Below are 17355 nucleotides of genomic sequence, written 5' to 3' on the forward strand. Positions count from 1 at the left end.
AGAGCTGTTGTAGTAAGATATCATGAACAGGCCACACTGGCATGGGTCTGCAGAATGGATCTGAAGGAAAGCAAGAAGTAGTATCTGAAATGGGATGAAAAGTGTGAGAAGTAAAGACCATCCTGTGAGAAGAATGCTGTGGTGACATTTGGTCTCACAAATATTATTTATTTCATGTGCAGCTTTTCATTCACCAACTAAGTGAAGTCAAAAGGCCTCCAGAAAAAGCAGCGTGACAAAGGAAACTCTTGGCAGCTTTCCTATGCAGGGAATGACAAGGGCACAGTATTAACCTTCAGACTTCCTGCTGGTCCCTTTCTCCTCCTTCGCTGTTTTTCCTCAGGCTGCTCCACCTTCTCTTGGCAGAATGGCATTGCATTAACATTTTTTACTCTCCTTCTTTCTTTATGACTGAAAGAAAAACACCCAAGATAAAAACCCTCCACAGAGGAGTGCTCGTCTGGAGATGAGCCCTAGTATTGTCTGGACAGCAGCCTGGACTTTAACTCATGTACTGCCTAGGAATTCCTGAACGTTCGACAGTCAGTGTGTGAAAAACGCACTTCCAGGAGGAAGATTGATCTGGGCATGAAGGGAAAGTGCCAGCCTGTCATGATGAGGCTATTTCAGGATTATCTCATGGTAGATAGATGCAGTCCTTCGTGTTTGCTGTGAATTGTAACTGCATCTGTCCACAGAGCCATGTTAATTAATATCAATACAGAAGGGGGAACAGACTTACTGAAACATTCCAGTTTCTGCTTCATGCCTTTCCTGACCAGGTTTATCAGCCCCATTGCACAGAGCAATGTCTTTGGTAAACCACCTGGATGAATGATGGTAGCTGACAATGTAAGTGACCCTCATAGTCTCTAAGAGTACCTTCATCTTACCTGACTTCAGCTGTCTGAAGGTTAGGTATCTACTCTGAACTAACCATCAAGGAGCCATCAATAGTCCCTGGAGACAGTCATGTCCAAAGGCTATTTCATCTCCATCTAACAAAAAGTTCTAAGATAAGTCTAAGATAAATCTCCTGGTGAAAATGTCTTTTTGATGATTATTAAGGGACCTACCTATGTAGGCACATAATTTTTAAACAATTAATGTTAGGTGAGTTGTAACCCATCCCATAAATTAATTTCATTACTTCTTATTGCATATTAGTTCAATATTGCAATACAAAATACACTCTGTAAACTGAAATCACATGAAAAATGAATATATAATAAAATGTTAAAAATGTATTGTATCAGATGATGAGAGTTTCAATTATGTTTTTATTTCAATAATAAGTATCCTTAATATTTAATTTTAAATTCTGACACCTCTGTTAATCTATTTAGAGTAAGCTAGAACTGAAAAATATAGTTATTGTAATTTATATAAATCATTTAAATTAAAACAATTTCAAGCAGTTCAAGGTTCTTACCAAAGGTATAAAAACATGAAACCATTTAACCTGTGAAAAGCACCAAGCAAGTAGCAGGAAGTGCAATTTGTTAAACAGCTGAATTAATGTTGATGTCACTAAGCTCTGTCTCAGTGCAGAGTATTTTCTCTTTATACTGCTGATACAGTCAACTTGTTTAGGTGCTAGCATGTTCAAAGTAAAGAAATAAAACTGGGAACCAAAGAAGTGGGAAAATTCTTTATTCCCTTCTGGAAGGATGAGATCTGCTACTGTAACGCTGTGGTAAAATCTTGTGGAGTTCTGAAGTAATCTGTTCAATTTATTTGTAGAGATTATAGTTTAAATTCATCCTAGATGCAAAACATGTTAAAAGCTCTCCAACCATGCTTATGCATCTAGGACATTTAAGATATTTTTATTTAACTAATAAAAATGATTTTTAAGAACCTTGGTTTCTGTACTTCAATTAAATTTCTGGATACGTGTGAAAGCTATTTGGCACTTACTATGCAGGGGAAAGGGAAGTTAAGTGCATCTTTAGAAAATAAGAAATTTGTCATCATACTTTTTCAGCAAAACAGAAATGAAAAAATAAAGAACCTAAATGAGGTTATTCTGTGTATTTTCTTATGTAAATGTATATAGATAGAGAATATCCAGTATTTGCAAAAGTGTGTCCCAGATTCTGCCAACCACTGAAGTTGAACATAAGAATATACATTATAATTTTTTTTTCTTTCTCTTCTTGTTTCAGGAAAAGAAGTACCATCCAGGTTTTCATTTCTTTTTTATCCCTGAGGAGGGTGAGAGTGGAGAAATATGATCTGCTCCACAGCTGGTGAGTTCTGCGCCCATACTCTTCCATTAGGAAGAACTTCAAGACAAAGACTGATAGGAAACTTATAGCAGACTCATAAAACTTTCCAGTGTTGGAGATGGGATCAATTCTCTGGGCAGTCAGTGCTAGTGCTTACCTGTTCTGTGTTAGAAGGTTTTGGTGCAATATCCAACAGCTTGCTTGCTGAAGTTTATTACATGTTATCCTATTTACCAAGGACATGGAAAACACATTAATTTTTCCTTCTTTTACTCTGCTTTCCATATATTTGAAAAAGACCATCGTGTTCCGTTTGTTTTTTACCTTTGCATATGCATACTGCAAGGAATATTTTTCTTTAAGGGAGTAGTACTGTCTCAAGAGGAAACTAAATAGGTAAAGCATGAAGAACTGAGAAGTTTGCAGAGGGAAGAAGATTTAGGATTACAGAGAAATCTCATAAATACTTGGGAAGGGGACGGAGCATGATATTCTCAGAGTATCACATCATATTTGGTAAGTTGGTCCTAATATGCAAAGTGCTTAATGATCTTGGCATGGCATTCCTAAAAGACGACATAATTTTCTCCTTTTGGCAAGATGGAGCCATTCACAGCAAAGAGAGGGCAATCAGGTCATCTTATAGCAGAGCGCTGTGCAATTAGTTTACTGAAATTCTACTTCATAGTCCCTCACCATGGGACAGCGTGTAATTGGAATCAGCTCAGTGAAAGTGAAAGAGGCACATAACAGGTTTTATTACGGACGTTTCAGCTGGGCAACTTAACTTCACGGGAAATAGAACCAGTAATATTTAAACAGAGATAAATTTGCTTTTGAAAAGTTTTGTTTATCTTTTATTGCAATTTAATTAAAAACAACTGATATTAAATGATAAGGTTTCTGCTGCAGAAGTTACTCAGGCAATCATTTTCATGTGATGATGACAGAATCTTGAAGTCAAACCCAATAATTAAATTCAGCAAAGAACATCAGAGGAAAAATATTGACTGAAGCATCAATTTATGGTTTGTTGAGGTACAATATCTCAGTGAAGTCAGTCTGATGCATTTTTCAGCTCTTTCTTGGGTAGAGGATATGACAGAAATGGACACTGATTACTGGAACTTGCTGTCACACAGATGTGAATTTGCGAGAGAGGAAGAAGGCACTATTACAATGACAGAGATTTCTACAACTTGAGGAAAGTTTGGAGTCAGTGATGATTTATGTCCCCTTTGGGGTGGGAGAAGAGTGACAATTACATTACATAAACACCTGACTTGGCTCCTATGGTTTCTCATGTATAAAAAATGGAAACAGTCCTTCAACAAAATGAAAGAAAGGTGACTTTTTTTGGCCAATAAGTAGAAATTAAAGCTCAGAGTAGACTGGTTATCACGAAACAGCACTGAGATAAGATCTTTCAAACAGTGTCTGATCCTTGAGTTATGGCCTCAGAACTAAAACGTCAAGGACCGCACTTTACACCGGACAAATCAAGTATATTTCTGGTTTCTCTATAACTTGCAGCAACACTGAGGCTAAACCATATCAGGCCTTAAAGTGTAAACAGAAGGATTTTATGACATGTCGTAAAGACACATCCCATATGATCTTTGGCTATTTTGGAAACTGCCTGATTTTATTGAAACATGGCCAGATTGTGATGCAGTAAAACCCCACTCCTATTAAAAAGTACCTGTTAATCCGGACATTCCATATCCTGTCTTAACGTGATTGTTATTTGAGTGTACAAATGTGCATTTAGTTGAATCATATGCATTTCTTCCACCCTGTTCTGATTTCTATTCCATTTCCAGTTCTTTTATCCTTACCCCATTTGGTCACATTTGCAAGTGTAATACTCATACTCCCTGTTTGATCAAAACTCAAAATATTTTGTAATACCTGACCAAAGAAAGAGCCTTGAGAAATCTGTCACAGTACATACATTTGGAAAATGGGCCAATCATAATTACTTTCAGACAATAATTTTCTAACCAGTTTTTCACCCACTCTAGTTTTATCAGGACCATTTTTCTCCAGTTTGTTTGTGAGAAAACAACATGAAACAATGTCAGTAGACATCCTAAATCAAGTATTTAGTTACTGCTTCTTACCTATCCTGAAGTCTGCTGTAGAAGGAATGGACACTTCTTTTCCTTAACAAAACCACATTAGTGCTCTTTTTTCTCTGTGAGGTTTAAGACAGTTATTGTTCCATTATACACGGTTGGCTGGCTGGTCAGTATCCTTTGGCCTTCTATTCCTCCTCTTCCTTTTTAAAAATGTCCACTTTATTTGTTGTTTCCTACCTTATGGGACCTCATCTGACTTCTAGGAGTTCACAGACACCTGACTATAACACCAAGATATTTTAACATAAACATCTGAGAATCCAATTAAAATTCATCTAGGTCTTCTCTACAATCCCTTCCAGTTTCGTTCCACTTTGATTTTTATTCCTTTGTTTCTGGCATTCACTTTTTTAACCATCAGATTTGATTACACCCAACCTTCGTGTTGAAAATGGAGGCAAAAATGGTATAAAATAATAGAATTATAGAATGGTTTGGATGGAAAAGAACCTTAAAGATCATCTAGATTCAATCCTCCTGCCATGGCCAGGGACACCTTCCACTAGCCCAGGTTGCTCAAAGCCCTGTCCAACCTGGCCTTGAACACTTCCAGGGAGGGGGCAACCACAACTTCTCTGGGCAACCTGTTCCCGTGTCTCACCACCCTCACAGTAAATAATTTCTTCCTTAGATCTAATCTAAGTCTACCCTCTGTCAGCTTAAAACTGTTACCTCTTGTCCTATCACTACACTTCCTGATAAAGAGTCCCCCCCCATCTTTCCTGTAGCCCCTTTTAAGTACTGTAAGGCTGCTACAAGGTCTCCCTGGAGCTTTCTCTTCTCCAGGCTGAACAACCTCAACTCTCTCAGCCTGTCCTTGTAAGGGAGATGCTCCAGCCCCCCGATCATCTCTGTGGCTCTCCTCTGGACCCGCTGGAGCAGGTCCCTGTCCTTCTTATACTGGGCCCCCCAGAGATGGACACAGTACTCATTATTTAAACCTCTTAAGGTTTCTATCGAGTAAGGGAGAAAAGCAGTTTATTAAAATGCCCGTCTTGATGAAGGATCAGGAGGATCCAGTCTAAGAAAATGCTAATGATTTTGATGCACAGCAGTGTCCATTCCCTCATAGGATGATCTAAATCATCAGAGATTTCCCCTCTGGCCAAGAACAGTACCAGATTTTTGCAACAGTGAATGTGCGCTGAGAGGAAGGACTCTGTCCTCATATACAACAGCTCTTAGAAACTTGAGGTCTTTGGTGAAGGCTAGGATCCATCAAAGACAGAAGAAGCTGGTTAAAGTAGACAGTTTTAGAAAACCACTAAATGCACATGCAGAAGGGAGGGGAAGAAGGAAGGGGGGAAGCATTTGTGTAGCAGGGTGGTCTGAGACTGAAGTGACAGTATTAAATTTTCTGTGGATAGGTGCAGTTCATGTAAAGTCATAATTGCCTATCGATCTCCTCACTATTCTAGTTCTCTGTACTAATTCTCACATTTCAAAACAAGCTCATTTGGAACTGGAGTATTTTTTTCTGCAGTTGCTTCCTCTCTCCTTTCCTCTGTATTCCTCATCTCCCATAGAAATTGTCTGAAATGACACCCCTGGTTTTGAAACAGCTGCTCAACACAATCGCAAAAAACTAGAGAGGCTCTGTATCAAAACATAGGAAATTTTGCAGGCTGAGGCAACTTTCATGCCCAAGAGTTTCTACAAACATGTTTTCCAAAAGAACAGAATCCATGGGATGTTCCAAAGGGTGGGAAACCTGCTGATGTGTGTCAATAATAGCAAATGATGAATGAGATCTCCTAGGAAAGCCAGTGTTACATCAATAACAGAACCAATACAGGAAAAAAAGGCAAAATTATTACAGAATTAATAAAGAATAAATAAGTAATAGGGAATATAATTAATACTAGTCACCAAAATTTTACAGAAAACGTATCTCATAAAGCAGATGCAATTTAAATAGTTGATGATTTTCCAAGACTGTTTAATTAAGGTAACAGGAAAGATATAATCCATTTAAACTTCCGTATGGTGTTTGACTTTTTACTGCATAACATTTTGATTAAAAAATTAGCTCCACTTAATATCAATAAAGCACATGTTAAGGACATTAAGAACAGAGTAATTCACAAACCTGCAAAAGGGTTTGGTCAATGGGAAACCATGATGGATAGAGGATGCTCTTAGTAGGGTTCTGCATAGACTGTTGCTAGGTCTGTTGCTATCCCATATTTCTGGAAGGCAGTTTGCAATCACCACTGGTAATATTTGCAGATAACACAAAAGCTGTCAGCATGTTAAATAATGCAGGGAATGGAGCAACAGTGCACAGCAATACACATCACTCAGTGAGTTGATCCCAGACAAGGTTATGCAGCCAATGACGAGGAGAAGTGAGGAGGAGGATTCTCAGGACTTAGCACGTGAATGAGCAGTGGTGCATCAGGAAAGGGACTGCAACCTCTGCAGAGAGCAAGCTAGCAAATAGGGTAGGGAGGTGAGTCTCTGTTGAAGGACATGCTTTCTTCCTTTCACTGACATCCCAATGCTTGCATGTGACTTTTCTAATATATCTTTTCCTTAGGAGGGATCCAGTTTGCCTGGGTTGACTCTCTAAGCAACACTTGTATTTTTGGCTCCTATCAGAGCAGTCCTACAGAAAGTACCTAAGTTCCCAGGCAGGTAGTGATGACAGATGCCCTGAAGGGCCTTGAAAGGAAGATCCACTTTATCTCATTTAGGTGATTAAATTTAGGCCGGCAAGATCTTTCCCTGGAGGTCTCCAAAGCACCCTGCCTATCTCTACTGACCATGTTGGGAATTTCAGCTCTACTTTTGAAAGGAACTTGACACTGTCAGATAAAATGGATCACATTCCCTGTGAAGCCACTTGGCCTGTATAAATCCATAGTCTCTACTGATAGGGAAATCTGTATTGTTCCCTCACAAGTATTAGCTAAGCAGCTTTTCTTGCTATTAAGTTCATTAAATTAGTCCAGTACAACAAAAACCTGATACCACACATGAAAATCACCTTTCCTCTATATAGTGCATATACTATGTCAAAAGTTAAAAGCATCCAGAGTTTTCATTAAGGCCAAGATACATCCTGAATTAAATTCATGCTTTGCCAGGAATTTCGGCATGAAAATTGAATTTCCAGTTGGTGTAAATGGGGACAAATATCACCGAGTTCCTGGTTTTATGGAAAAATAATGGTCCTTCCTTTTTCTAACAGTATGCTTTTCTTTTCTCTTTGCCTATCTCCTGGTTCCAGTCATTCATAATCCACTCTTCTATTTTTCTATTTTATAGCCATCCCACCGGAGTAATGTGAAACATAATCAATCAGTATTTGTAAAGCACTCTGAGGCTATCAGGTGGAAGGAAGTGTATAAATGCAAACTGTTATGATTGCTCTTACACTGCTGCCAAGGGACCTGCAAACAGAATCAGGCCCCTGTATATTCAGATATACACAGACTTAGTCACATCTTGTGAAAGGAATGAGAAGATAAAACCTGGGGAAGCATAGGAAGATAGAAGTTTAATAAAATATAGGAAAAGATGGTTCAGGGATTGTTTATGAGTTTAAGACTAAATCTTTGTTCTGCCACAGATTTTTGCCCAGTTTTGCTTCTAGCACTGTCTACAATACCTACATTTGGAGTGTAATTATCCTGTTGTCTATATAGGTCTATGTTGTTCATAATGTAGTGACCTAGTCTTTCTGGGCTCCTCTTATAGTCAGTGTTATCTAATACAGCTTTTATGGTGCAATCCATGTGACCATTATTAGACATCCACTTAATGATAAGTGGATCCTATATGATGAAAGAAATTATGTCCAAGTGTTTCTCTTCATTAACTATACATTGTCTGGGGTAGACCCAGACAACTATCTCAGATGTAGGCATCTACATTTGATTAAGCAAATCCCATCCTATAATTACTTCTGTCAGTAGATTGAATGGTGCCAGGGAACATTCCCAAGCACTGGAATGCAATGGTCTATATTCTTCAGTTTTTAGAATGGTGCCTGGAATGATTTTGGCCCAAACCAACCAGCACTTTCCTAACGCATTCCTGAATGTGGGTCAGGATCCAGAACCAGCCAGGGATCGTTCTGAGCTGTCGGTTTGGATGCAGCTACCCTATTCCAGAGACTGAGATACTTTAATGCTATAGAAGCAGCCAGGCTGTGCCAGCTGGCCTCAGGGTTAGAAAATGGGCCCTGGCACTGCTTAGTGTACTAGGATAGTCATATCCACAGCTCAACACCCATCACAACTGTGGCTGGGAATGTTCAGTGGTTCGCCAAAATAGACCTGGTTATCCCAAGTTGACAGGAGCCTCACAGCCCTGCTGGGACTAAGCCATTTGAGTAGCATCCCAAAGGAACAATGTGGCAGAGGCAGAAACAGGATCAGATCCCCTTCAGGCAGCACTCAAATGCTTCACACTCCTGCAGCCACTGTCCCACAGGTTTTGGTTTGTTTCTTTGGTTTTTGTTCCTGTTATATTAAATTCTATATTACTCTTTAAAAGACAGACAGAAAGAAAGAAGCTGAACTGAGACATTTTGCATGGACTCATGACCATGTAGGTTTGCTCTTTGTGAAACATGTTCTTGGGGTCCCTATTATAAATATCTTAAGGCAATGCAGCTTTTAGGAATAACAAAGTACTTTATCTTGACACTATTTTCCTAGGTAATAAATTAATTAGTTTTCATGCTCCTTTTTACCTCTTGCTGAAACCACCATGCACTTCTGTGCTGGTTTTGGCTGGGATAGAGTAAATTTTCTTCATAGCAGCTGGTATGGGGCTGTGTTTTGGATTTGTGCTGGAAACACTGTTGATAACACAATGTTTTAGTTATTGCTGAGCAGTGCTTACACAGAGTCAAGGCCTTTTCTGCTCCTCACCCAACCAGTGAGTAGGCTGAGGGTACACAAGAAGTTGGGAGAGGACACAGCCGGGACAGCTGACCCCAACGGACCAAAGGGATATCCCATACCGTATGATGTCATGCTCAGCATATAAAGCTGAGGGAAGAAGGAAAGTGGGGACATTAGGAGTAATGACGTTTCTCTTCCCAAGTAACTGTTACGCATGATGGAGCCCTGCTTTCCTGGAGATGGCTGAAGACCTGCCTGCTGATGGGAAGTAGTGAATGAATTCCTTATTTTGCTTTGTTTGTGTGCGCAGATTTTGCTTTACCTATTAAACTGTCTTTGACTCAACCCACGAGTTTTATCACTTTTACTCTTCTAATTCTTTCCCCCATCTCACTGAGGGGGGAGTGAGTGAGCAGCTGTGTGGTGTTTAGTTGCTGGCTGGGGTTAAACCACAACAGTCCTTTTTGGCACCCAACATGGGGCTCGAAGGCTTCGAGATAGCCACAGATATGACTGGAATGTGCTACATTGAATTTATAGGTGTTATTACTCATTAGCTATTAATTGACAGGCTTCTGTTCTTGCCATGAGGCTTGCTTGCCTCACTGTATATTAGAGTCTAGTGCTCATTAGTGGCTGTTTTTTGCTTTTGCTGCTTGCTGTAGTGCTGTACTGCTTATCATCTTACTCTGCTGTGCCTGGGAACATGTTGATAACAGCAATGGCGATGTGCCTGAGCTGGCAGATGGCCAGGGCATCACTACTGGTTCTGTGCTGCTGCACTGGACAGGCTGGAACTCTAGTGTGAACTCGAGTCAAAGGGACTGTGACCTGTGGCTGAGTCCATGCAGGAGCAGGACACCCTGAAGCTTCTGTTTTCATGCATAAGTCCATGCCAGAGCAGGTATATCGCAAAGCATCTGTGGCCATGGTTTTGTCTGTGACACAGCAGGTATATCCCTGAAGACACTGTAGCTCATAGGTAAGGCTCCACTTGGAGCAGGTACAACCCTAAGGGACTGAGGTCTGAGGATAAGTCCAAGCTGGAGCAGGGGCAAGGGGAGGAGTTCATTACAGTGTTAAACCCTATGGTCTGGTCCAAAGGGGACAGGGAGGGATATTGTAATGTAAATACCTTCACACTGTTGTACCCCATGGTTTGAGTTGCGTGTTATAGGAGTTACTATAGCAGGAACCACCTGAACCAATGGAGGACAAGCTTTACAAGAAGCACTGTAAGTGCAGCAGTGACCTGATCTGAGCTGGTTTTGGTGCCCAATAACTCCACACAATGCACCACGTCTCCTATCCTGAATGACCACCATAACAGATGGAGCCCAAAGTCATGGTCTAAATGAACTCAGTGAATATTTTGTGGACATTTGTGGACAGTTATGGACATTTCACAGACATTTCACAGGGGTGGTCCATACAGTAAGGAAAAGATATCTGCATATTGTATCAAAGGATGGGAAGAGGAGTGTGGTTAGTGAGGGCGTATTAGATAATGTGGGACACAAGCATGACATAAATGGTATAGAATAAGGGGTGGAGAATGTGCTGGTTTGGGCTGGGATAGAGTTAATTTTCTTCATAGCAGCTAGTATGGGGCTGTGTTTTGGATTTGTGCTGGAAACACTGTTGATAACACAGGGATGTTTTAGTTATTGCTGAGCAGTGCTTACACAGAGTCAAGGCCTTTTCTGCTCCTCACCCAACCAGTGAGTAGGCCAAGGGTACACAAGAAGTTGGGAGAGGACACATCCAGGACAGCTGACCCCAATGGACCAAAGGGATATCCCATACCGTATGATGTCGTGCTCAGCATATAAAGCTGAGGGAAGAAGAAGGAAGGTGGGGACATTAGGAGCAATGACATTTCTCTTCTCAAGTATCCGTTACACTTGATGGAGCCCTGCTTTCCTGGAGATGGCTGAAGACCTGCCTGCTGATGGGAAGTAGTGAATGAATTCCTCATTTTGCTTTGCTTGTGTGTGTGGCTTTTGCTTTACTTATTAAACTGTCTATCTCAACCCACGAGTTTTCTCACTTTTAATCTGATTATCTCCCCCATCCCATCTCAGGGGAGGGAGCGAGCAGCTGTGTGGTGCTTAGTTGCTGGCTGGGGTTAAACCACAACAGTCCTTCATGTCATTAAACATTCAACTAGGTGAGATTTATTGCATATGTCTTGATTTCATGTCAACCTAAAGAAATAAAGTCCTGAAGTTGACTGCGCTTTGCTCCTTCTCATCAGTTTCTGTGGCAGCTTCTCTTCTGCATTCAACCCTGTCCTCACAGGACTCACAGCAAAGGCCATCTCAGGCCATCTCCAAGAAGGCAGACTCAGGCTGACAAAACCAGCAGAGGTAGCCTGCAATAAAGGAGAAGCAGGAAGCCTCTTAAGAAGACATTTTATGAAGGTGGCCTCCTCTACAAGACCTATAGTATCACCTTTCTATTCTGAACCTGCCTTTGTAAACAGCAAACAACACTGCCGCGTGGCACCACCCTCCGATTTGGGCTAAATAACAACACTACCCTCCACTCTCAATGAGGAGGTGAAATAACACAAGGCAAGTATCCAAGATGTCATCAGACCAAGGATGAATGCCATCTATTTTCTTACTGGGATTCCTGTGCTTAGGATTGTCTTTTCCAGCTTCCTTTGGCTCTGTAGAATTAAAAATACATTGAGTAGCTTCCTCAGCTTGAAAACCCACAGGACAGATAGTCTCTGTATAAAGCTCTTTAGTAGGACAGGGGTAGCAGGTATAATTTACAGTTCCACAGATCTCCATCTAGAGATGGGTTGCAACAGACACCTTTGTTTTCAAAGTACTTTTCCAAATAAGCAGGGACATGAAAATAAAGACATATGGTGATGGAAGAAATGAATATTCATTGTTAACCTTTTATGGTAGTAAGAAGCACAGTAACAAGAGCTGAAAAGATGGGTTTTAATTTTTGCAGAAGTGATAAGGAGAAACACATGTGGGAGCATATTTGATTTTGTCACTCTTCTGAAGTAGCTTCCTCAGTCATTTCCATTTTCTCCATCTGAATCAATATTTTCTTTCTCACAAAAGGAAACAAAACCACAATTTAACCTCCCCACCCACACAAAACATATTACTTAACAGCCTGCTTCTCCCAGCTATCTTTGCAGGCTGTCTTCTTCCAGCATTTTAATTTTTCAGTCCTCTCAAGAAATATAATACATTAACATTATGCATTTAATGATGTTCTTATTTGTCACAGATCTCACAGCTCCTTGCTAACACTGCGGGCTTTTTTCAGGTGACAGTGTGAATTAGCTATAGTTGCTTAGAAAACAGCAAGTATAGTTTTGCGACCAAAGAAAAAAACCTTACAAAGGATCAAAATCTGTTTATTTCTTTCTAGTACATTTCAAGAAAGTTTCCAATTTTGGGTGAAAAAGTGAAACTTAAAAAGATTCGAAGAATTAATCAGGAAAAACAATATTTTAAATCTGTTCCCAAAAGCTTGATTTTTGAACGGACACTTTTTACTTTTCAAAGCTAAAAGAATTTGTTTGTTGTAGGAGAGACAAAACAATCCACTAAATGTAGAATAAAACAGTGGGATTATGCCCAATGTTTTCCAAAATCTGTTTTTCCTATATGAGAGTATTGACAAATTTTATTCAACAAATATTAACCCTTTGAAAATGCTGGCTTGGCAATCTTTATTTATATGAGTAGTATTTTAGCAACTTCACCAACTGCCCTGTAGCTATTTAAGGAAATAACACCTAATTGGGGGACTAAAACTTTTATAACAAAGCTGGACATTTGAAAATATATCAATACATAAAGGATCTGATACTTGCTTCCTCCCATACAAGGGTTTCAAAGGCTCTTTAGCTTTTAGCTCTTTTAGCTATCCCTTTTGTTATTGCCACTACAGCCTCCTGTGTCTTTACTAGCAGCCTGACCGTCCATACTTTTTCATCAGTCTCAGGTATTTACTGTTTAAAATCTCCAAAGTCAATGGGTGCAGGTTTCTAGTCCTACAGGTCCTGACATCCTCCCTAAAAGGCGTGAGGCACCTTGGTGTTTCATACCCTCCATTTCTGCAGCTGACAGGGTTTTCTCAACTATTTTCAAAACCACCACATAGCACAAAAAACAAAACAGCAAATTCAACCACTGTAACCACAGTTTGTTTTTTTTTCCCTGAAGGATCACCCCAGCTCTTACATCCTTTCTCTAGTGCTCTCATCCACCAGTACTATGCACAGACCACCTCTGTCTCCCCCTTTCCACCCCTGCCCTCCTTGCCTGGCTCCCGTGTAGTACTCACCCTGCAGTTCAGAACTTAAATGAGAATTGCTAAGGGATTTTCTCTTAAAATACACATTTCAAAAATTAAACTCTGTATCACACTAGAGATTTTCTTTCCTGTTTGAGGTAGAAAATCATATAAGTGTATGAACATGAACTGCTAGTTGGTCTGAAGTCTGTTTTATTTACTCTTATATACACAGACTCTGTGGCTATTCTAAATTATTCCTCTGGTTTTTCACTATTTAATGTCTTTTTACACCATTAATTTTTACTATATCCACACAGCTATTAAACAATAACAACTTAAAATCACTATGTCAATAAGACTGTTTGTAGCTTTACTTGCTTGTAAATCAAAGTATGGCAATCTGGCTCTCAGGTACCCACCTCTACCTTCTTCAGTACCTAATCAGTGCACCTCGAGCCTGTTGATAATTCTTATTTAAACTAGCAACAAGTTTACTGTGTCTCAGTAACCCTCCAAGCCAAGCACAGTCCCCCAGTGCAGCCACATCAGAGTAACACAGGGGGACTGTTCCCTCCCTGCTTTAGGGTATCTCTCCAAGTAAATTTGTACTGCTTTGACTTTCTGGTATGTAATATTTTCTCCAAAACCATGTCTACCTTGCCCTGTGCTGTAAACCTGGGGTTTTTTTGCCGAATCATTTGTTCCCAGAGTTGTCTCCTTTCTGGGAATAGGCTCCAATTATTTTCCCCAGATACGGTTACATTTTTTTCCAAGCTGAATCTTGTTTCAAATATTTCTGAGTGTTTTGAATCTCTGTGTGGTTTGTTATTTCTCTGGGGTCCATACTCTGTGAACCATCATTCAGTTCCCCCAGTTAACACCCCTGACATGTTGGTTATTTCCCTTTAAAGAGAATTCATTGGATGACGCCAGGGAGGATATAAATATCAGCATATCCCAACACTGTTCTCAGAGAAGGTGCTGATGCCCTGCTTGCTTCTGAGACGTACTTCAAAATGAATTTTTAGATCCTCCATGGATTTTGCCATTTGAGATGACCAACATAATGCATCGGTCACTTTATCATCCGTGTTACCTGTGGGGCACTAATGCCGGATCACACTTTGTTATTGGGTACTCCAAGGGACAGGCAAGACCAACTGCCAGCGCCCTTTGGCAATACGGTTTTATTTTCCTGCTCGGAAAGGAAGCAGCATGTGCTCAGTTACACCTTTCATTGGACATATTTCTTTGCCCTCTCTTTGCATGGTCTGTGTTTTAGCAATGCCATATCTGAATGCTCCCCTGCAGCGTCCTGGCAGAGAGAAGCTGACAGAGACCAAGAGAAGCTGCAGAAAAAAAACATTTTTGCCATAGCTTATTTGGGCACTAGAGGGACCTGCTCCTCCTAGGGTAGTCCAGACTGCTTGCTCTGTGTTCCTGAACTCTTCCTGTGGTCAACAGGAAAATCTGGCCGACCTCATGAGCAGTGATGGAGGGCTTACTGGGCAAGGCCATAGCAACCAGGAGAAGTGAGTGCTGATTTCTCCATGCCAGTCATGGAAGCAGTGAGTACCAAGGACCCATAGGCTCCAAGCAGAGCTTCTGCAGCCTGTAGAGGAGACCACAGTGCTGAGGTATCTCTGCCAGTAGCACCCATAGCTTAGACATGGTGACATACTCTGTCACAGGCTATTATTAGTCTGCATGTATAGAAATGAAGAATCAGGTTCTGACTTCCACTCAAGGTCTCACTTATGTGTAAGTACAAAGGCTCAATAAAGCCTTTGCATATAGACTTTATTCACTGGGAGCACTCAACCATCGGTATAAGTGCATCATAAAATAGACAAAAAGCTGTAATTTGTACCAATGGAGCTTAGAATTTCCTGGGGTTGTTGAGGCAGATTTCCATCATGTTTTCAGATGAGCAAATAGGAGGCTGATAGGGTCTCTTCTACAGAATTTCCCACCTTCAGCCTCTCCTTCTTGTCACCTGTAAGAACTCTAGTCCATATTTGCAAGTGCCTCCAGATGAGCAGTACATAGGCCACTAAATAAAAACTGCCTCAGTTTGAAAGTTGTGATGTGCTTGCAGCACCCACTCAAATAGCTAAAGATTAAGCCAGTTTTACCAAGGCAGTTGTGAATCTTAGCCGCTGATTTCAGTCAGGTAGGTTTCCAAGCCAATGTTCCCAGCGTCTCCGTTACATCCCTTAGAAGAATGTCACATTTCCACACTTCTGCAGGACCTCGGGCTCCCAATCAGAATCACTATCTGCGAGTTCACACAAGCCCTCCAAAGCCCTCAAAGATGGGCTCCTTTTTTGCATGTCCTGTTCGTCCACGCAGAAGTGTGTGTGTAGGGGTGTCAGAATGAAAAGCTTTGCTGAATATGTTGTTTTTCTCCAAAACACTGACAATTACTTCAAGCTGAGCATAGCCCACTGTTTGCCTAGTCCTGGATCAGGCAGAGTCTGCTAACGGAGTCTCGAGGTCCCCAGTTTCCACTTTCCCTCCTTCTGTTTCAGTCAGGGTTCATAATGGAAGAGCCTTGTGCTCTCAGGCTTTGCACAATGTCCTTGGTCCCATCCCAAAATGAATCCATTTCAGCTTGACAAAACTAGCTAAAATACATCAGGAATTTGGTGGAGGGGGAGACACCAAGCAGAGATCTACATTTTTCAGGTTTTGTTTTTTAATTACATTTCTGTGATTTAGACTTATGAGTTAAGTAGAAAGCTCCTGCAAAGCAAGCCTGCCTTTTCTCCTGCTTTGCCTGCTAGGGCTGGATCTGCTGTCCCAAGCTGTCTTGGCTGAAGCTCCTGGAGGAGCAGAGCTTAACGCCTGGAGAGTTGGTGGGCAGCTCTCCTACTGCAAATGAATGCATTTCTCTGCTGCTCGCCTTTGGTCCGGGGAGCTGCAGAATTTTTCTCCTCTTATGTAATGGTCTGCTGGTGTCTTTGCTTGGAAAACCTCTTTTTCAGCTGGAGGGTGTCAGGAGCCCCGTCCTACCTCTCTTGGGTCACTGCTCCGGGAGCTGTTGGCCGGGGGGGGCGATGGGGGGGTGAAGAAGGTGCCAGGCTGTCGGGCAGCAGGAGGGAGCATCTCACACCCCCTTCCGCCCCTTGCCCCAAGCCTTTCCCGGAGTCACTCACCACCTCGGAGGAGCAACGGGGCAGCTCCTCCTGGGCGACCTCGGGCTGCAAATAGGGGAAAGAAGTGGCAATTTGGGCTGGGAGCTTTGCCTGGAGTGGTGCGTGTCCTGTGTGTCCCCCGGGTGTGTCCCCCCCTCCAGCCCCCCTCCAAGAGCCACAGGGCGGCTGGGGCAGGGCTGGGTGCGGCGCGGGGCGGGGGGATGCAGCAGCCGTGGGACCGGGGGACGGAGAGCGGGGAGCGGTGGCTGCCGTGGGAAAGCGCTTCGCAAAGTCTCCGGGCAAAGCTCTCCTTCCTCCGGCAGCCGCCGGGGAGCAGGGGCGCCCGGGGGGCGGCGAGGGAGGGGCGGGAGGGGGTCGGGGGACGTTAAAATGCAGCATCATCCTCCCGCCCCGGCAAATTCCGTGGGTGTGGGTATGGGGAGGGGGTTGAAGGAGGAAAGCGAGCAGCGGGTCGGGGGATGGGGGTGTGTGGGGGGGGCCGCTGCCGGCGCTCGCTGCACCGCCCCGGAGAAGCGGTGCCCGCCGCGGGGCTGCGCGGAGCGGCCGCGGGGCTGCGCGGAGCGGGCACTGCAGAGCCGGCAGCGCTCCCGGTGCAACGCCTGAGCCTCGCCGGCGAAAGGGGGGCACCCGGGCGGGGGCGATGCTAGTTGGCTGGGGGGGAGGGAGGAGAGAAGGAAAAAAAAAAATAAAA

This window comes from Strix aluco, chromosome 3 (genome assembly GCF_031877795.1).
Source record: "Strix aluco isolate bStrAlu1 chromosome 3, bStrAlu1.hap1, whole genome shotgun sequence".
NCBI classification, from domain to species: domain Eukaryota; kingdom Metazoa; phylum Chordata; class Aves; order Strigiformes; family Strigidae; genus Strix; species Strix aluco.